General features: G+C 36.7%; 2 non-coding genes across 2 annotated transcripts; one reads left to right on the top strand and one right to left on the bottom strand.

Moving 5' to 3' along the window:
* The first annotated feature begins 441 nt into the window (after positions 1 to 441).
* LOC148575152 (small nucleolar RNA R71) lies at positions 442 to 549 on the top strand. Its single transcript, XR_015905743.1, has one exon. It is a non-coding gene; the product is annotated as a small nucleolar RNA R71 (small nucleolar RNA).
* Positions 550 to 13657: 13108 nt separating this feature from the next.
* On the bottom strand, positions 13658 to 13765 carry LOC148575151 (small nucleolar RNA R71). Its single transcript, XR_015906874.1, has one exon. It is a non-coding gene; the product is annotated as a small nucleolar RNA R71 (small nucleolar RNA).
* Between the last annotated feature and the right edge of the window lie 8764 nt (positions 13766 to 22529).

Here is a 22529-nt window from a genome sequence, read left to right as displayed (position 1 = left end):
GAAATTTGGATGATTTCTCCATGATGAGTTATAGGTGTTTCCATAAGGTTCACCTAAGCAATTCACCTCTGCTATTGCAGGGTTCTCAGGATCATAAGCTTCTTCTTCATAAGAAGCCTCTTGAGTACTGTTGGATGCAGCTTGCATTCCATTCAGACTCTGAGAGATCATATTGACTTGCTGAGTCAATATTTTGTTCTGAGCCAATATGGCATTCAGAGTATCAACTTCAAGAACTCCCTTCTTCATAGGCGTCCCATTATTCACAGGATTCCTTTCAGAAGTGTACATGAACTGGTTATTAGCAACCATGTCAATGAGTTCTTGAGCTTCTGCAGGCGTTTTCTTTAGGTGAATGGATCCACCTGCAGAAGTGTCCAGTGACATTTTTGATAGCTCAGATAAACCATCATAGAATATATCCAGGATGGTCCATTCTGAAAGCATGTCAGAAGGACACTTTTTGGTCAACTGTTTGTATCTTTCCCAAGCTTCATAGAGGGATTCACCTTCTTTCTGTCTGAAGGTTTGAACATCAGCTCTAAGCTTGCTCAGCTTTTGAGGAGGAAAGTACTTGGCTAAGAAAGCCGTGACCAGCTTATCCCAAGAGTTCATGCTATCCTTAGGTTGAGAGTCCAACCATATTCTAGCTCTGTCTCTTACAGCAAAAGGGAAAAGCATGAGCCTGTAGACTTCAGGATCTACTCCATTAGTCTTAACAATATCACATATCTGCAAGAATTCAGTTAAGAACTGAAAAGGATCTTCAGATGGAAGTCCATGAAACTTGCAGTTCTGCTGCATCAGAGAAACTAATTGAGGTTTCAGCTCAAAGTTGTTTGCTCCAATGGCAGGAATGGAGATGCTTCTTCCATGTAAATTGGAATTAGGTGCAGTAAAGTCACCAAGCATTCTCCTTGCATTATTATTATTTTCGGCTGCCATCTCCTCTTCCTGTTCAAAAATTTCTGAAAGGTTATCTCTGGATTGTTGTATTTTAGCTTCTCTTAGTTTCCTTTTCAGAGTCCTTTCAGGTTCTGGATCTGCTTCCACAAGAATGTTCTTATCCTTGCTCCTGCTCATATGACAAAGAAGAAGGCACAGAAAAATAATAATAATAATAGAGATCCTTTATACCACAGTATAGGGATCCCTGCGTGAGTAGAAGAAGAGGGGGAGATAAAGAATGTAATGTAATGGAAGAAACACAACTGTGAGGAGGGTTGAGATGTGAGATGAGATGTTAGTAAATGAATAAATAAATAGAATAAGATGGGAGAGGGAGAATTTTCGAAAAATATTTTTTTGAAAAACAGTTAGTGATTTTCGAAAATGGTTTTTGAAAAATGTTAGTATTTTTCGAAAATTTTTAAAATCAAAAAATAAAAATAAAAATAATTAGTTAATTAAAAAGAAATTTTTGAAAAAGAGGGAAGATATTTTCGAAAATGAGAGAGAGAGAGTTAGTTAGGTAATTTTGAAAAAGTTAAGAAACAAACAAAAAGTTAGTTAGTTAGTTGAAACAAATTTTGAAAAGATAAGGAGTTGGGAAGTCAGAGAAGATATTTTGAAATCAAGTTTTTTTGAAAAAGATATGACAAGAAGATATTTTGAAAAGATATGATTGAAATTAGTTTTTGAAAAAGATTTGATTTTTAAAATCACAATTAATGACTTGATTCACAAGAAATCACAAGATATGATTCTAGAACTCAAAGTTTGAATCTTTCTTAACAAGCAAGTAACAAACTTAAAATTTTTGAATCAAAACATTAATTGTTATTGTTATTTTCGAAAATTTGTGATAAAAATAGGAAAAAGATTTTTGAAAAATATTTTTAGAATTTTCGAAAATAACTAAGAAAAATGAAAAAGGTTTGATTTTTGAAAAAGATTTTGAAAAAGATGAGAATTTCAAATTGAAAACTTGATTTGACTCATAAGAAACAACTTGATTTTTAAAAATTTTTGAAAAAGTCAATCCAAATTTTCGAATTTGATGAGAGAAAAATGGAAAGATATTTTTTTTTTTTTTTTTTGAAATTTTTATGATGAGAGAGAAAAACACTAAAAAGATGCAATGCATGAAATTTTTAGATCAAAACATGTGATGCATGCAAGAATGCTATGAATCTCAAGATGAACACCAAGAACACTATGAATGTCAAGATGAACATCATAGACACAATTTTGAAAAAACTTTTAATGCAAAGAAAACATGCAAGACACCAAACTTAGAATTCTTTAATGTTTAGACACTAAGAATTCAAGAATGCATATGAAAAACAATAAAAGACACAAAACAAAAAATCATCAAGATCAAACAAGAAGACTTACCAAGATCAACTTGAAGATCATGAAGAACACTATGAATGCATGAATTTTCGAAAAAAAATGCAAGATGCATATGCAATTGACACCAAACTTATAACATGACTCAAGACTTAAACAAGAAACAGAAAAATATTTTTGCTTTTTATGATTTTCTAATTTTTTTGGATTTTTTTTTCGAAAAATTAATTGAAAAAAAGAAAATAAAGATTTCAAAATTTTTAATATGAATTCCAGGAATCTTGCATTCTTAGTCTAAAGCTTCAGTCCAGGAATTAGACATGGCTCACTAGCCAGCCAAGCTTTCAAAGAAAGCTCCAGTCCAAAACACTAGACATGGCCAATGGCCAGCCAAGCTTCAGCATGTAAATCAGGAACAGTAGCAGGTGGATTAACAACAACTAGCTTGCTCTTGATAACAAATTGCTGCCTCAGTCCAAATAATTTTAGACATGGCTTTACAGCCAGCCAGGCTTCACATGCTTCATGAAACATTAGAATTCATTCTTAAAAATTTTGAATCTAAAATTTTTTTCGAAAACAGGTGAGAAAATTTTGAAATATTTTTGAAAATTTTTGAAAAGAAAACAAAAAAGAAAATTACCTAATCTGAGCAACAGGATGAACCGTTAGTTGTCCAAACTCAAACAATCCCCGGCAACGGCGCCAAAAACTTGGTACGCGGAATCGTGATTACACTTTAATTATGTAAAATTCATTGTTCTTTCTTTCCCTGGAAATGGCGCCAAAAACATGATGCCAAGACCATGGTTCAAAACTCCGTGTAACTGACCAGCAAGTGCACTGGGTCGTCCAAGTAATATCTTACGTGAGTAAGGGTCGAATCCCACGGAGATTGTTGGTATGAAGCAAGCTATGGTCACCTTGTAAATCTCAGTCAGGCGGATATCAAATGGTTATGTGGTTTTCGAAATTAATATATAAAAGAAGGGATAGAAATACTTATGTAATTCATTGGTGAGAATTTCAGATAAGCGAATGGAGATGCTTTCGTTCCTCTGAACCTCTGCTTTCCTGCTATCTTTATCCAATCAGTCTTACTCCTTTCCATGGCTGGCTTTATGTGACACATCACCACTGTTAATGGCTACTTTCGGTCATCTCTCGGGAAAATGATCCAATGCCCTGTCACGGCACGGCTAATCGTCTGGAGGCATCACCCTTGTCAATGGCTTCATCTTATCCTCTCAGTGAAAATGGTCAACGCACCCTGTCACGGCACGGCTATTCATCTGTTGGTTCTCGATCATGCTGGAATAGGATTTACTATCCTTTTGCGTCTGTCACTAACGCCCTGCAATCGCGAGTTTGGAGCTCATCACAGTCATTCATTCATTGAATCCTACTCGGAATACCACAGACAAGGTTTAGACTTTCCGGATTCTCTTGAATGCCGCCATCATTCTAGCTTACACCACGAAGATTCTGGTTAGGAGATCTAAGAGATACTCATTCAGTCGAAGGTAGAACGGAAGTGGTTGTCAGGCACGCGTTCATAGGGAATGATGATGATTGTCACGTTCATCACATTCAGATTGAAGTACGAATGAATATCTTAGAAGCGAAACAAGATGAATTGAATAGAAAACAGTAGTACTTTGCATTAATCTTTGAGGAACAGCAGAGCTCCACACCTTAATCTATGGAGTGTAGAAACTCTACCGTTAAAAATACATAAGTGAAAGGTCCAGGCATGGCCGAATGGCCAGCCCCTCTGATCTAAGAACCAGGCATCCAAAGATGATCAACAGATTCAAAGATGGTCAAAAAGACGTCTAATACAATAGTGAAAGGTCCTATTTATAATAAACTAGCTACTAGGGTTTACAGAAGTAAGTAATTGATGCATAAATCCACTTCCGGGGCCCACTTGGTGTGTGCTTGGGCTGAGCTTGAGTGTTGCACGTGTAGAGGTCCTTCTTGGAGTTGAACGCCAGCTTTTGTGCCAGTTTGGGCGTTCAACTCTGGTTTTGGCTCCTTTTCTGGCGCTGGACGCTAGATTTGTGCAGAAAGCTGGCGTTGAACGCCAGTTTACGTCATCTATTCTTGGCCAAAGTATAGACTATTATATATTTCTGGAAAGCCCTGGATGTCTACTTTCCAACGCAATTGGAAGCGCGCCATTTCGAGTTCTGTAGCTCCATAAATTCCACTTTGAGTGCAGGGAGGTCAGAATCCAACAGCATCAGCAGTCCTTCTTCAACCTCTGAATCTGATTTCTGCTCAAGTCCCTCAATTTCAGCCAGAAAATACCTGAAATCACAGAAAAACACACAAACTCATAGTAAAGTCCAGAAATGTGAATTTAACATAAAAACTAATGAAAACATCCCTAAAAGTAACTAGATCCTACTAAAAATATACTAAAAACAATGTCAAAAAGCGTATAAATTATCCGCTCATCAACGACCCAGTACACTTGCTGGTTAGTTGTGCGAAGTTGTGACAAAGAACTAAGATTATGACGTGCATATTAAGTTTTTAGCGCCGTTACCAAGGAATGAACGATCACGATTTCGTGCCCCAAGTTTTTGGCGCCGTTGCCGGGGATTGTTCGAGTTTGGACAACTGACGGTTCATCTTGTTGCTCATATTAGGTAATTTTATTTTAATTTTAAGTTTTTGTATTTACTCTTTTTATTTTCGAAAAATTTTCAAAAAAAAATTTCAAAAAAAAAATATTTTCAAAAAAAAAATTAAATTATTCTATGACTTCAGAATTTTTCAGAATGAATTCTAGAGTTTCTTTATGATCTGTTGAAGCTTGGCTGGCTGTCAAGCCATGTCTAAATTTTTGGACTGAGGCTTCCACTTATCATGGCAAGAGTCCTTGAACTCTCATCTAATCAGTTGTTATATGCCTGATTTGTATCTGCTGAAGCTTGGCTGACCATTGACCATGTCTAGTGTCTTGGACCGGAGCTTTCACTGAAAGCTTGGCTGGCTAGTGATCCATGTCTAATTCCTGGACCGGAGCTTTAGACTAACATTGCATGATTCCTAGAATTCTCATTAAAAAAATCCTTATTTTTCTTTTTCCAATTAATTTTCGAAAAATACAAAATTTTTTTTAATAAAATCATAAAAACAAAAAAATTTGATATTTCTTGTTTGAGTCTAGTGTCAATTTTTAAGTTTGGTGTCAATTGCATGCTTTTAATTTTCACTACAAGAAAAAAGGCATATGGCCACGCTTTTTTCTTGCCACGCTTTAAAAGTGTGGCCAAAAGTGGTCAATGGCCACGCTTTTATGAGGGTGGCGATTGAATAGAGATTTGGCCACGTTTTTTCTTGCCATGCTTCAAAAACGTGGCGAAAAGGGTCAACGGCCACGCTTTTTGAAGGGTGGCAATTGATTAGAGAAACGGCCACGTTTTTTTCTGCCACGCTTCAAAAGCATGGCCATAGAGAAAAGAGGGACGTTTTAAAAACGTGGCGACAGGGTTTCATTACGGCCACGCTTCAAAAGCGTGGCCATATCCTGGTACTCTTTTGGCACGCTTTAAAAGCGTGGCCAAAAGGTTTTTAAAAGAAAACCCTAATAACCCGGCCCCCAACCCAGTAACTCCTGAATCCTCCTAATCACCCTCAAACTTGGCCAAAAGCTTCGATCGGGACTCTCCCACTCTCAACTCTCACCGTCACTCTCATGAATGGCAACCCTGGAAGAGCTGAGATCTCCGCCATCACCAGCACCGCCCTCGCTGCGCCGTTAGCCTCCCCTCCGCCTTGTCTCTTGTCGCCTCTGCCCTAGCATCCAACAGCGTCAGCGTCATTAGCCTCTCACTGTCTCCTCGTCGTCTCCTTGTCGTTTACGCGCCAGCGTCGTCGTTTCGCCGCTCTCCTGCAATCTTCCTGCTCTGGCCACCATTGCCTTCCTTGTCGTTCGTGTTTGGACAGAATGAAAACGGTAATGGAAGAAAGCGAAGAGAAGGACGGTGCTTCAGTGTGTGTGTGGCGGTAGCTCCTCACTCTTCAACCTTGTTTCTCTTTTCAATTTCTCTCAGGTAACGCTTCTTCTTCCTCTTCGCCACGTTTTCATGTGAATTCTCGTCTTTAATTGTAACTGCAATCCCTCACAGTCTCTCATATCATACTTGCAATAGCTTAGCTGGTTTCCGCATCTTTCTAGGGTTTTCAGAAACGATTCCCGATCTGAATGTTTTCCATTATTAATATTAAAAAAGGACGATTTTGTGTGCTCTCTCAGCAATGGTAGCTGCAAGTAAGTGTCTTTACTTATGAGCTTCGAGATTGAACCTATTATCTAAATTTATCGGTTGAAAAGTTCTTTAATGATTTATCTCAATTTTGCATTTCATAGTTGCAGTTGCTGTCACTTTCAATAATCTCATAATCAGAATTCCGATACCTTATATCAATTTACCATACTATTTTGATGGTTTCTTGTTCTAGTTTCCTTGGAGTAGGGGAATGCTTGACAATAGCCATAGTTGCTTCTTAAGCATGATTAGCTTATATTTCACTTTTACTTAACTGAGAAATCAAATATAAGTCGACGTATTTCTATGTGCTCATGCAGATTGTTTGAGCTGTATGGTAATGAAACAAAAATGAAGCTATTGGCCAAAGAACTGGCCCCTCTGCAGAATATCGGTTCTCAAAACTGCATTACTTTTAGTGTTGATAGATCTAAATTTGCCACCGGTGGTTCAGTAAGTATCGCTTTGAAATCCATTCGATTCAATTGTGTTTCTTTGTTGTGTGGCATTTCTAGCGTTCGTTTCTAGAGTTTGATCTTGTATGTTTGAATTCTGTCTGGAACAAGTATAGGACGGGCATATCAGAATTATGGAGTGGCCTAGCATGAACAACATTTTGGATGAACCAAGAGCACACAAATCTGTGCAGGATATGGATTTCAGGTAGATATACTCAACGAGTCAAATGGATGCATTAACCCTTGCAACCAGTAGAATAGCAATTAAAACTTAATTAGTAGCTAGTGAAATCTTATTTGGAGTTCATCCCGTGTGGTTCATTTTTTGTGCATGTTCATCCTTACCATTGATAATTTGATTATGTAGAGATATTTTTTTAACAAGTCTTATATAGTTTCATAATAAATATCTTATTCCCAATACTGATAGTAAAGCCAATTACTGACACTAATTACAAGATATATTTCCCAGTTTAATTTGCACTTTAATACATTACTTTCAGCATTGGAAAAATGTTTTTGAGATTTACGAAACTATTATTCATTTGTGCGTGGAATATTCGTGGATGAGTCCAATATTTACGCTCTCATTTGAATGACTCTACCATGTGGTTGAGAAAAGTTCTGACCAATTATATATATAGCACACACAAAAAAAAAGTACACTAGAATTACAATTTACAACTAAAAAGATTGGGTCGTGACAATACTCTGCAAAAGGTATTCAAGCTACTAAAATAGGAAAATAAACTAACTTGACTTTGGTGAAAATGAAATGAATAATGCACATGATATACATCAGCCGCAGAAAATTGCTAACTTGACTTTTAGCATTTTCTTTGCATGGAACCTTGCAGGAAATAGTTGATCATGAAACCTCCAAGATGACAAGTTAGATATATTTTGCTAGTTGCTACACATTTTCAAGTTAGTTGCAAGTTGCACTAGATTATTAAATGATTAACTAAATGTCAATCTTCATAATGTATTTTAATGAATAGATTATGCTCATACAACACTATAAAAGATTCTGCAACCTACTTTATGTTTAATTGGCAGCATGCTTACAAAAACCACATCTTCAACCAAACCAAGAGATGTATCAAGTATCATGGCAAATGAGCAGAAAATAGTAGCACCTGATTTGTGGTCATTAATGGCTGCCCTTCAATTCTCTTAAGTTGAAATTTGTAGACTGTAAATCCAGATATTCCCTTCTCTGCCCAATACTTGATCACCTGACACAACAGGGCAGAAATTTTAAATTTCACCTATAAAATAGAATGCTAATTGATCTCCATCTTTCATGTCTCACTAGTTAAAATAATCAATTAATAGGCATATGTAAATGCCATTTAATTTAATACAATCATAAAGGTAAAGCATACAAGACATAAATTAGAAACTTTGAAATATGGCAAATATCAGAAGGAATTTTAAAAAGGATGCACTCCTCTTGAAACTAAAGTTGCTTACAGATTAACTTAAAAATAAATTATGTAAAGAAAACAATTTTAAGAGATTTTCTTGGTAGGTGACTATTTAAATCTTATAGTATATAATTTATTTATCCAGTTGTTATATGGATCTTTCCTAAAGTATGGGCAATACAACAAATCATGTATATTATATGCACCTTATGATTTTACTCAATCTCAAATATAGTCTCTTTCCAACATGGCAAACCTGATTGGAACTAAAGTTTGTAGGTTCAAAGACCATATAAAGTTATCTCCCCTGATATGCATGTTAGGAGTGGGGCAAAATAAAAATCAAATCCAAATCAACTTACATTGTCATTTGTTTGTGTTTCTATTTAAAACCTCTTGTATATTTTGAAGAATGTTAGGCCTGTCCTACAACCATGGTTAACTTCATCCTCTTGACTAGGTGTGATTATTTTTTGAAGTAGGAAACAGGAAAATTCATTCTGGCACTATGCAACATACATTATTTGAACTATTTGGTTGATGCACATTGCACACACCTTCAATGGCAAATTTTCTAACAACCAAGTTTTATTGGATACGACTAGGCATCTAACATCTACTTTGGATAAAGCTCATGATCATTATAAAGGACTTGACCATTAAAATTTGTTAAGAAATCAGAAAGCTACGATTTATAAATTACTCTGTTAGTTGCCTTTTGCTCCCGTATAACAAAAACTCACCTCCTTCCTATACATTATTCTCTCCATCTTAACAAAATTCTTCGTTTATAAAAAATAAAGGAATTTTTTGTGGTAAGTGGTAAGATGTGAAATTTAACTGTTTTTCGAAATTTCATTGCTGTGTGCGGACTCATAAAATATATGAAACTGGTGCCCCCTAGATGTCCAATTATAGTTAAGTATATGGTTTTAAAAAATTATTTAAAACAACTTGATTTTGGATAAACCAAATTGATTCTACCCTTATTAACACTTACAATTAGTAGTGGGGGGGAAAAAGGCATTCAAGAAGCTGCAATTCTGGATGTCTTAGCGCTGGGTTATGTGGCTGTTGGACACCTAAAAACTGTTGCTTCTCTGTTGAATGTGGTATGTTTTCCTTTTTATCCAATTTTCCCATTTCTAAGTATTTGTTTTTACTTTCGATTTTGTCAAATTTATCATGGTTTTAGTCAATGAATCTTTCTCTAAGTGTTGTTTATGTATGTTCAACTTTAATTTGTGGGAATTGGGAATTGTTTCTTTCATTAACTGTTCTGTTTCTTTGTTTATCAGTGCCTTGTATTAACTCCATCTTGTGAAGGCAGAGAAAGCTAGAAGATACATTCCAAGAGAATTCAAATTGGCTGAAGCTTTTGGGTAGGTCAAATATTGTAATTTCTCTCTTTAGATTATAAATGCAGCAATTCTTTTATGGGTTTGAGTCTTTAGGCAATTTGTAAATATTGAATCCAAGAAATGTCGTCAGTTTAGAAGACTAACTGTTGCTGACGTGAACTCAGGGATATTTTTGTTTGGTTAATTTTCAAGACTGGTAAAATCATTCTAAAATCTTTTGAATTTTGATAGGACTTGTAAATTATGTTAAACTTTGAAATTAAACAGAGGCTGCATTAATTATTACTTGATACAGAAACATTTTGGTTGCTTCTTTCTAGCTAGCTATGAGGACAGTCCCGCCGGTGTCTTTGATGAGGTACGGTTCTGTTTTCATTCTTGCTCTTTTATCTTTTTATTTAAACGAAAATGTTAGAAAACCAATATTTTTAATAAAAAAAATTGAAAATTTGGTTTATAGTGACTCAAACTCGAGACAAATTTGCTAAGGTTTGGACTTAAATTCACATCTTCTGATATCGAAGTGGCTAAACCTTATAAAATTTTCAGGATTTTACATTATGATAGGTATACTTGAAGAAAATTCAAATTTGTTTATCATAGATTTAAGGTTTCCTAATGACTATTCTTTTTTAAAAGACCATGGAAACTAGTTTGGAGGGCCAAAGCTATCTAGATGTTCCTGCAACACAAATGCCAAATCTTGCATGCAGCTTTTGAGTTTTTTTTAATATATATATATATATATATATATATATATATATATATATATATATCTTACATTACAGGCTCAACCAGTGAATGTTCCAACTAGTTTTAAGCAGAGGGCAATGCTGGTGGATGAGATTTGGCATGCTGCAGGTGACAATGCTTCTGATATTGATTGGTATACCAAGCGCACTGTCCTGCAGGTGACAATGCTTCTGATATTGATTGGTTAGATTCCTTTCTCCCTTTTGCATGGTAATTCAATGGTTCCTTTTGCCTTTTTTTTGTTTCTTTTTTGCAAAAGAAAAAAAAGCACTGAGCTTGCTTGCCAATGGGGTTATTCCTTGTTTCTTCATTGTTATGTCTTTGGTCGGTGATTGTCAGCATTTTCATTATTATGTTATGTGAAAAGGAAATGAAATCATTTTGTTGATGTTGGTGTTATTTTTTTCAGCTCCACCAAACATTGCTGGGAATCATTCTGATAGGGGGATATTGAGCTTGGTTATGTACTTGTTGGACACAAGGTTGTAAGAAAAATATAAAATACAGAAAATGAGGGACCCTGACGTGATTTTGAGACCCCAGACCTACTATTAATTTTCCATTGCTTTTGTAATTATACATGCGTTTTGCTTAGTTAGTGAATTTCGGCTGGATAGGAGGTTGAAGGGTTTTTTGTTACTGAAAAAACCTGGAAAGTTTTGTATAAGGATTAATGTATAAAATAATTATACCAAAAATTGTCACTAATTACTGTTTAATTTATCTTGTAATAAAAATTGCATATTATATTTATAGGTTTGGTAATACAAAAGGATTGAAAATAAAAAAAAAAATTTTTTTTTTAAATTTGACAAGGCTATCGCCACGCTTTTAAAGCGTTGCTGTATCTCTCTATCGCCACGCTTTTAAAGGGTGGCCGTATCTCTCGCTATCGCCAGGCTTTAAAAGCGTGGCCATATCTCCTGCTATCGCCACGCTTTAAAAGCGTGGCCGTATCTCCTGCTATCGTCACGCTTTAAAAGTGTGGCTGTATCTCTCTATGGCCACGCTTTAAAAGCGTGGCCGTGTCTCTCGCATATGGCCACGCTTTTTAAGCGGGGCAATCTGCAAAAGCGTGGCAAAAAATAAAGCGTGGCGATAGGTCACCAAAAGCGTGGCGATAGAACAACCGCCACCCTTTGATAGGCCACCCTTTCAAAAGCGTGGCAGTAGCTCAAAAAGCGTGGCGAAAAGCTATCGCCACGTTTTTTCAGCTTTTCGCCACGCTTTAAAAGCGTGGCAATAGAGCTGTTTTCTTGTAGTGTTTCCTTTAAAAATTTCGAAAACTCATGCATGTGTTCTTCATGATCTTCAAGTTGTTCTTGATGATCTTCTTTGTTTGATCTTTAATTTTTTATGTTTTGTGTCTTTTCTTATTTTTCATATGCATTTTTAATTTGTTAGTGTCTAAACATTGAAAATTTCTAAGTTTGGTGTCTTGTATGTTTTTCTTTTCTTAAAAATTTTTAAAAAACATGTTCTTGATGTTCATCTTGATCTTCAAAGTGTTCTTGGTGTTCATCTTGACATTCATAGTGTTCTTGCATGCATCTTTTGTTTTAATCCAAAAGTTTCATGTTTTGAGTCATTTAGTTGTTTTTCTCTTTCATCATTAAAAACTCAAAAAAATCAAAAAAATATCTTTCCCTTTTTATTTCATAAATTTTTGAAAATTTGATTTGACTTTTTTAAAAATTTTTAAAATCTAGTTGTTTCTTATGAGTCAAATCAAATTTTCAATTTAAAAATTCTATCTTTTTCAAATCTTTTTCAAAAAAATCAAATCTTTTTCATTTTTCCTTTCATAATTTCGAAAATTTCAAAATTTATTTTCAAAATCTTTTTCTTATTTCTATTTCATATTTTCGAAATTAATGCTAACAATTAATGTGATTGATTAAAAAAATTTTTTTAGGTTTGTTACTTGCCTAGTAAGAAAGGTTCAATCTTTAAACTCTAGAATCATATCTTTTTAGTTTCTTGTTAGTCAAGTAATTAACTTTAATTTTCAAAATCAAATCTTTTTAAATTTCTTTTTCAAATCTTTTTCAAAATAAATTTCAATCACATCTTTTTCAAATTCAATTTCAAAATCTTTTCTAACTTATTGTCTTTTCAAAATTGATTTTCAAATCCTTTTCAATTAATCTTATCTTTTTGTTTGATTCTTATCTTTTTCAAAACTACCTAACTAATTTTCTCTCTTTAATTTTCGAAAATCACTAACCTCTTTTTCAAAATTCATTTTTAATTAACTAATTGTTTTAAATTTTAATTTAATTTAATTTCAATTTTTAATTTTCGAATTTTAACTTTAATTTTTTTTATTTTACTTACTTTTCGAATTCTTCTCTTTCTCATCTCCTTCTATTTATTTATTCATCTACTAACACTTCTCTCCCACCCAAAATTCGAACCCACTCTTCTCCTCTGTGTTCGAATGCTTATCTTTCCTTCTTCCATTCTTCACTTCTTATACTTACATAAGGAATTTCTATACTGTGACATAGAGGATTCAATATTTTCTTTTGTGTTCTCTTCTTTTTCATATGAGCAGGAACAAGGATAAGAACATTCTTGTTGAAGCTAACCCTGAACCTGAAAGGAATCTGAAGAGGAAGCTAAGGGAAGCTAAAGCACAACTCTCTGGAGAAAATTTGACAGAAAATTTCGAAAAAGAAGGAGACATGGCCGAAAATAATAACAATGCAAGGAAGATGCTTGGTGACTTTACTACATCAAATTCTAATTTACATGGAAGAAGCATCTCAATCCCTGCCATTGGAGCAAACAATTTTGAGCTTAAACCTCAATTAGTTTCTCTGATGTAACAGAACTGCAAGTTTCATGGACTTCCATCAGAAGATCCTTTTCAGTTCTTAATTGAATTCTTGTAGATCTGTGATACTGTTAAGACCAATGGGGTTGATCCCAAGGTCTACAGGCTTATGCTTTTCCCGTTTACTATAAAAGACAGAGCTAGAATATGGTTGGACTCTCAACCTAAAGATAGCCCGAACTCTTGGGATAAGCTGGTCACGGCTTTCTTAGCCAAGTTCTTTCCTCCTCAAAAGCTTAGCAAGCTTTGAGTGGATGTTTAAACCTTCAAACAGAAAGAAGGTGAATCCCTCTATGAAGCTTGGGAGAGGTACAAGCAACTGACCAAAAAGTGTCCTTCTGACATGCTTTCAGAATGGACCATCCTGGATATATTCTATGATGGTCTGTTTGAATTATCTAAGATGTCATTGGACCATTCTGCAGGTGGATCCATTCACCTAAAGAAAACACCTGCAGAAGCTCAGGAACTCATTGACATGGTTGCAAATAACCATTTCATGTACACTTCTGAAAGGAATCCTGTGAGTAATGGGATGCCTCAGAGGAAGGGAGTTCTTGAAATTGATGCTCTGAATGCCATATTGGCTCAGAACAAAATATTGACTCAGCAAGTCAATATGATTTCTCAGAGTCTGAATGGATTGCAAGCTGCATCCAACAGTACTAAAGAGGCATCTTCTGAAGAAGAAGCTTATGATCCTGAGAACCCTGCAATAGTAGAGGTGAATTACATGGGAGAACCCTATGGAAACACCTATAATCCCTCATGGAGAAATCATCCAAATTTCTCATGGAAGGATCAACAAAAGCCTCAACAAGGCTTTAATAATGGTGGAAGGAACAGGTTTAGCAATAGCAAGCCTTTTCCATCATCCACTCAGCAACAGACAGAGAATTCTGAGCAGAACCCATCTAGCTTAGCAAATGTAGTCTCTGATCTATCTAAGGCCACTTTAAGTTTCATGAATGAAACAAGATCCTCCATTAGAAATTTGGAGGCACAAGTGGGCCAGCTGAGTAAAAGAGTCATTGAGACTCCTCCTAGTACTCTCCCAAGCAATACAGAAGAAAATCCAAAGAGAGAGTGCAAGGCCATAACCTTACTTGGTGTGGCCGAACCCAGAGAGGAGGAGGAGGACGTGAATCCTAGTGAGGAAGACCTCCTGGGACGTTCAATGACCAATAAGGAGTTTCTCTTTGAGGAACCAAAGGAATCTGAGGCTCATCTAGAGACCATAAAGATTCCATTGAACCTCCTTTTACCATTCATGAGATCTGATGACTATTCATCTTCTGAAGAAGATGAAGACATTGCTGAAGAGCAAGTTGCTCAATATTTAGGAGCAATCATGAAGCTGAATGCCAAATCATTTGGTAATGAGACTTGGGAGGATGAACCTCCATTGCTCATCAAGGAACTAAATGCCTTGGTTCAGCAAACTCTACCTCAAAAGAAACAGGATCCTGGTAAATTCTTAATTCCCTGTAACATAGGCACCATGACCTTTGAGAAGGCTCTGTGTGACCTGGGGTTAGGAATAAACTTAATGTCACTCTCTGTAATGGAGAAACTAGGAATCTTTGAGGTACAGGTTGCCAAGTTCTCATTAGAGATGGCAGACAAATTCACGAAACAAGCTTATGGACTAGTAGAGGACGTGTTAGTAAAGGTTGAAGGCCTTTACATCCCTGCTGATTTCATAATCCTAGACACTGGGAAGGATGAGGATGAATCCATCATCCTTGGAAGACCCTTCCTAGCCACAGCAAAAGCTGTGATTGATGTGGACAGAGGAGGGTTGGTCCTTCAATTGAATGAGGACAACCTTGTGTTTAAAACTCAAGGATCTCCTTCTGTAACCATGGAGAGGAAGCATGAAAAGCTTCTCTCACTGTAGAGTCACCCAAAGCCCCCACAGTCAAACTCTAAGTTTGGTGTTGGGAGGTCCCAACAATGCTTTGAACATCTGTGAGGCTCCATGAGAGCTCACTGTCAAGCTATTGACATTAAAGAAGCGCTTGTTGGGAGGCAACCCAATGTTATTTAACTATATCTATTTATTTTCTATTGTTATTTTATGTTTTTTAGGTTGATGATCATGTGGAGTCACAAAAACTACTGAAAAATAAAAAACAGAATGAAAAACAGCATTAAAAATAGCACACCCTGGAGGAAGAGCATTCTGGCGTTTAAACGCCAGAAACAAGCATTTGTCTGGCGTTTAACGCCAGAAACAAGCACCAAGCTGGCGTTTAACGCCAGAAACAAGCATCAATCTGGCGTTAAACGCCAGAAACAGGCTACATTTGGGCGTTTAACGCCAAAAACAGGCAGCAGTCTGGCGTTAAACGCCAGGATTGCACACTAAAGGCGTTTTACACGCCTAATTGGAGCAGGGATGCTAAATCCTTGACCCCACTGGATCTGTGGACCCCATAGGATCCCCACCTACCCCACCTCTTCTTCTTTTCTCTTCACACCTTTTCATAAACCTCTTCCCCAAATACCTTTAACCACTCACATCCATCCACTCTTTCCCATAAACCCCACCTACCTCCAAAATTCAAATTCTTTTCCCTCCCAAACCCAACCCTAATGGCCGATACCTACCACCCACCCCCACCCCTATATAAACCCCTCAACACTACTCCATTTTCACACATTACAATCACCACTTCTCCCCCTTGGCCGAATACATCTTCTCCCTCCATCTCATCCATTTTTTTTCTTCTACTACTTCCTTTCTTCTTTTGCTTGGGGACGAGCAAATCTCCTAAGTTTGGTGTGGTAAAAGTATTACTTTTTGTTTTTTCATAACCATTAATGGCACCTAAGGCCAGAGAAACCTCAAGAAAGAGGAAAGGGAAGGCAATTGCTTCCACCTCTGAGTCATGGGAGATGGAAAGATTCATCTCTAAGGTCCATCAAGACCACTTCTATGAAGTTGTGGCCAAGAAAAAGGTAATCCCTGAGGTCCCTTTTAAGCTAAAAAAGAGCGAATATCCGGAGATCCGACAAGAGATTAGAAGAAGATCAAAGAGCTATGAGGGAGGAGCAACAAAGACAAGGAAGAGACATAGAGGAGCTCAAGAGCACCATTGGTTCTTCAAGAAGAGGAAGATGCCACCCTCACTAAGGTGGACTCGTTCCTTAATCTCCTTGTTCTTATTTTCCTATTTTTCAGTTTTTGAGCCCTATGTTTTATTTGAGTTTGTGTCTTTACTATATGATCATTAGTATTTAAGTGTCTATGTCTTAAGGCCATGAATGTCCTATGAATCCATCACCTCTCTTAAATGAAAAATGCTTTTAATCACAAAAGAACAAGAAGTACATAATTTTGAATTCATCCTTGAAATTAGTTTAATTATTTTGATGTGGTGACAATACTTTTTGTTTTCTGAATGAATGCTTGAACAGTGCATATATCTTTTGAATTTGTTGTTTATGAATGTTAAAATTGTTGGCTCTTGAAGAATGATGAAAAAGGAGAAATGTTATTGATAATCTGAAAAATCATAAAATTTATTCTTGAAGCAAGAAAAAGCAGTGAATACAAAAGCTTGCGAAAAAAGAAAAGAAAAAAGAAAAGAAAAATGGCGAAAAAAAAAGAAGAGAAAGAAAAAGAAAAAGCAAGCAGAAAATCCAAAAGCTCTTTAAACCAAAAGGCAAGAGCAAAAAAGCCAATAGCCCTTAAAACCAAAAGGCAAGGGTAATAAAAAGGATCCAAGGCTTTGAGCATCAGTGGATAGGAGGGCCCAAAGGAATGAAATCCTAGCCTAAGCGGCTAAACCAAGCTGTCCCTAACCATGTGCTTGTGGCGTGAAGGTGTCAAGTGAAAACTTGAGACTGAGCGGTTAAAGTCAAGGTCCAAAGCAAAAAAAGAGTGTGCTTAAGAACCCTGGACACCTATAACTGGGGACTCTAGCAAAGCTGAGTCACAATCTGAATAGGTTCACCCAGTTATGTGTCTGTGGCATGTATGTATCCGGTGGTAATACTGGAAAATAGAGTGCTTAGGGCCACAACCAAGACTCATAAAGTAGCTGTGTTCAAGAATCAACATACTGAACTAAGAGAATCAATAACACTATCTAAATTGTAAGTTCCTATAGATGCCAATCATTCTGAACTTCAAAGGATAAAGTGAGATGCCAAAACTGTTCAAGAGGCAAAAAGCTACTAGTCCCGCTCATCTGATTGGAGCTAAGTTTTATTGATATTTTGGAATTTATAGTATATTCTCTTCTTTTTATCCTATTTGATTTTCAGTTGCTTGGGGACAAGCAACAATTTAAGTTTGGTGTTGTGATGAGCGGATAATTTATACGCTTTTTGGCATTGTTTTTACATAGTTTTTAGTATGATTTAGTTAATTTTTCGTATATTTTTATTAGTTTTTAATTAAAAATCATATTTCTGGACTTTACTATGAGTTTTTGTGTTTTTCTGTGATTTCAGATAATTTCTGACTGAAATTGAGGGACTTGAGCAAAAATTTGATTCAGAGGATGAAGAAGGACTGCAGATGCTGTTGGATTCTGACCTCTCTGTACTCGAAATGGATTTTCTGGAGCTACAGAAACCCAAATGATGAGCTCTCAATTGCGTTAGAAAGTAGACATCTAGGGCTTTCCAGAAATATATAATAGTCCATACTTTGCCCGAGTTTAGATGACGCAAACTGGCGTTTAACGCCAGCTTTTTGCCCTATTCTGGAGTTAAACGCTAGAAACAAGTTGCAAAGCAGAGTTAAACGCCAGAAACAAGTTACAAACTGGCATTCAACTCCAAAGAAGACCTCTACACGTGAAAGCTTCAATGCTCAGCCCAAGCACACACCAAGTGGGCCCGGAAGTGGATTTCTGCATCATTTACTTATTGCTGTAACCCTAGTAACTAGTTTAGTATAAATAGGACTTTTTACTATTGTATTAGACATCTTTGGATTATCTTTTGATCCTTTGATCACGTTCATGGAGGCTGGTCAGCCATGCCTGGACCTTCATCACTTATGTATTTTCAACGGTAGAGTTTCTACACACCATAGATTAAGGTGTGGAGCTCTGCTGTTCCTCATGAATTAATGCAAAGTACTATTATTTTTCCATTCAATTCAAGCCTATTTCTTCTCTAAGATATTCATTCGCACACAAGAACATGATGAATGTGATGATTATGTGACGCTCATCATCATTCTCACTTATGAACGCGTGCCTGACAACCACTTCCGTTCTACATGCAAACAAGCTTGAATGTGTATCTCTTGGCCTCCTGATCTACGATCAGAGTGTTCGTGGTATAGGCTAGCATTATTGGCGGCCATTCTTGAGATCCGAAAAGTATAAACCTTGTCTGTGGTATTTCGAGTAGGATCTGGGAAGGGATGACTGTGACGAGCTTCAAACTCGCGAGTGCTGGGCGTAGTGACAGACGCAAATGGATTACTGAATCCTATTCCAGCAGGATCGAGAACCGACAGATGATTAGCCGTGCGGTGACAGCGCATTTTGGACCATTTTCACTGAGAGGACAGGATGTAACCATTGACAACGGTGATGCCCAACATACAGCTTGTCATGGAAAGGAGTATGAGTGATTGGATGAAAGCAGTAGGAAAGCAGAGGTTCAGAAGGAATAAAAGCATCTCCATACGCTTATCTGAAATTTTCACCATTGAATTATATAAGTATCTCTATCCTATTTTATATTTTAATTATATTTCAATCATCAAATCTCCATAACCAATTGAATCTGCCTGACTGAGATTTACAAGGTGACCATAGCTTGCTTCAAGCCGACAATCTCCGTGATCGACCCTTACTCACGTAAGGTTTATTACTTGGACGACCTAGTGCACTTGCTGGTTAGTTGTGCGAAGTTGTGACAAAGAACTAAGATTATGAACGTGCGTATTAAGTTTTTAGCGCCGTTACCAAGGAATGAACGATCACAATTTCGTGCACCAAACGGCACTATCTTTCCTGTACCATCATCACCGAAAGTGGCAAATCCTCCATCATACTCATCAAGCTTTATGAAGAAGGTTTTCTTTCCGGTCATATGCCTAGAACACCCGCTGTCCATATACCACATATTCTCCTTCCGTTTGGATGCTAGGCACACCTGTTCAACGTGGTCAGCCATAAGACATGGTTGAGACTTGGTTTCGGATTCTTCATCATCTTTAGAATCATTTTCCAAGTCCTCCCAAGAAGCCATCAGACCTTTCTTCTTTCCCTTCTTTGGCTTCTCTTCTTTCTTCAACTTAGGGCAGTCTGACTTGAAATGCCCAGTTTCTTTGCAGTTGTAGCATGTCACCTTGCTGAAATCTTTCCTTTGTTTCCTAGAGCTGCTTCCCTTGCTTCTTTCCTTGAACTTCACCATTTTCCTTTTTGAATCCTTTTTCAAATAAGTGTTTTCAAAAGCAAGTAGGTTTCCTCTCAAGTCATCATATGTCATGGAATCTAGACCACTACTCTCAGATATGATTAAAGCTTTTGTTTCCCACTCTTTAGTAAGACATCTTAGAACTCTCCTCACAAGCACAGAATCAGAATACGTAATTCCCATAGCATCCAAGCCAACAATGATGATGTTGAATCTTTCAAACATTTCATCAATTGATTCTCCTTCCTTCATTGAGAACATTTCATATTCTCTGTTCAACATGTCTATCCTTGTCTTCTTTACTATGGTGGTTCCTTCATGAGTGATTTGAAGTTTGTCCCAGATTTCCTTTGCTGTTGTGCATCGTGATACCCGTCGGTACTCCTCGAAGCTGATAGCACAGTTGAGCAAGTTGATAGCTTTGGCATTGAGCTCTACCTTCTTTCTGTCTTCTTCGGTCCAGCTAGCTTCTGGTTTAAGTGAGATTACTCCTTCAGCACATGTAGTGGTTGGAAACTGAGGACCCTCCAAGATAATTTTCCAGAGTCTGTAATCTACTGCTTGCACAAAGATCTTCATTCTCTCCTTCCAATAGGTGTAGTTTTTCCCATTGAAAAGAAGAGGTCTGTTGCTTGACTGTCCCTTTGTCAGATTGTAGGACACCAGAGTTGAGCCACTGTTTTCTGCCATCTGGATCTTTTCTCTAAGTTGCAAAGCTTGATCTCTTTGAGACCAAGCTCTGATACCAATTGATGGTTTTAGTGGCTAATAGAAGGGAAGGTTGAATCTTAGCCCCTTTTTCACTTAATAACACTTTCTGGTCTTTAAAACAACTTCTGGAGACTTTTTGATTTTTGTCTCGTACCCAGCCACGAGACTTTTTCTTTTTATCTCGTGACCCGGCACGAGATATTTTTCAGTTTTATCTCCTGTGCAGTAGAAACAGAAATGGAGTAGAAGAGAGAGAAAATTACACCCAGATATATCCTGGTTCAGCTGCTAAGTGTAGTGCAGCCTACATCTAGTCTCCATCACAATGATGATGGAATTTCACTATAATCATCCTTGATTACAAACACCAATTCTCCCTAGGAACTACCCTTCCTATCCGGGACAACTCCAGAATTTAAACTCCAATCCTGAACTTGACTTGGTTACTGCCAAGCTTTCAACTGCTAAGTGCTAACTCGACTTGCAAAGGGATTTCCACAGAATCATGAAACACAACACAACACAGATGTACAAAGGACATCTATGGCTTTTTCTTTTAATTTTGCACTCTCTGTCTTTTTTCGCTCTATGGCTTTTTTATACAAACCTCACTGTTTGCCTTTTTCCATGAGACTCAAGACAGACAAAATAAAACAGAAAAATTACAAAATGAAAACATTGAAGGAGAAGAACTTCTGTTAGCTTAGGTAGCTATGAGAACTCTGTGCCTTGCACTCTCACTCCTTGCTTCAAGCCGTGGCTGTTCACCCTTGCTTATAGGGAGAAGCCTCCATGATTGAAACCAAACAAACCAAGCTAATCATCTTCTTCTTCATGCAAACCGGTTCAGCCAGAGAGAGAGGAGAAGTAACCGAATGCAATAACCAACATGCAATTACCTCTGGTTCTTCCTTGGTCACCAAAAATCATCAATCCGAGCCTTTCATCTTGCCTTGCACTCCAAGATGAACTCCTAGCCCTTGATGTATGCTTGATGATGATAGCTTCATCTGCTCCAATCTCTGCCTCTTCCATCACGTAGCCACTGTAGCTACCTCCTGTGGTGGTTGAGCAAAATCAGAGTCAAGCCATCCCTCCAAGGATCTTCTTCTTCTGACCGATATCTTCTTCTTTCACTTTTGGTATGGAGAAGCTAAGATCTCTTCACCAAATCTTACCATAAGTGATGAAAATCTTAGCCACATCATACATTTTGTTTTCTTTTTCTTGCCATCATTACAATGGTCTTGTAACTTGCTTCTCCTTCTTTTCGGTGGCTAGGCTTAGCTTCCATGGTTTCCTCTGTGATATGACCGAAGAGAAGGAGCAAGATGAGAAAGAGAGGAGAGAGAAATTTGAGTACTAACTAATGGGTTTTGATAAAGGATTTTGGATTCTCTAAATTTTAAATTTGTACTTTAGAGGGTAAAGTGTGATCTTCTACCCTTAAATAGTTTCTTTTTCATATTTATTCTTGGTCCCACCTATAAAATAAATGGTGAGAGGTCACACTTTATTCTCTAAAGTGAAATTCAAACTTTAGAGAATCCAAATCCTTGATAAAGTAAATTAAATTTCCACTTCCCTTGCATTAGGTAGCGTGTAGCATTGATGATGTCCATCAAATCAATAGCTAACTCTCTCTTATGTTTCCAATGTAAGTTTAATTCAAGTTAAATGAATTTGAAGTCCATCAGATGATGAAAATAGGATCCGTTGGAAGCAATGAAGCAAAGCATTTGTTTTCTCTTTCTCAATTGGTTTCGGACCAAGCATTGGATCTTTAGTTAAATATAGGCTAATAATAATGTGAATAGAATCTGGCCCAACTAAACAATTCAGCCAACATTCATATCATAATTTGCATGAGGCTGAATTTTTATTTCATACTGGGCTTTGGATCTTTTCTTTTTATTCGGCCCATGAAAAATCTGCACAAACAAAATTATCAATCAATACATATGAATTAAAATCAAATTGACAATTTTGTAATTTAATTAAATTAATAA

This window comes from Arachis ipaensis, chromosome B2, assembly GCF_059453495.1.
Source record: "Arachis ipaensis isolate K30076 ecotype BB chromosome B2, ASM5945349v1, whole genome shotgun sequence".
Lineage (NCBI taxonomy): Eukaryota > Viridiplantae > Streptophyta > Magnoliopsida > Fabales > Fabaceae > Arachis > Arachis ipaensis.
The sequence above is the reverse complement of the archived record's forward strand: the minus strand, read 5'-3'. Positions and strand labels throughout refer to the sequence as shown.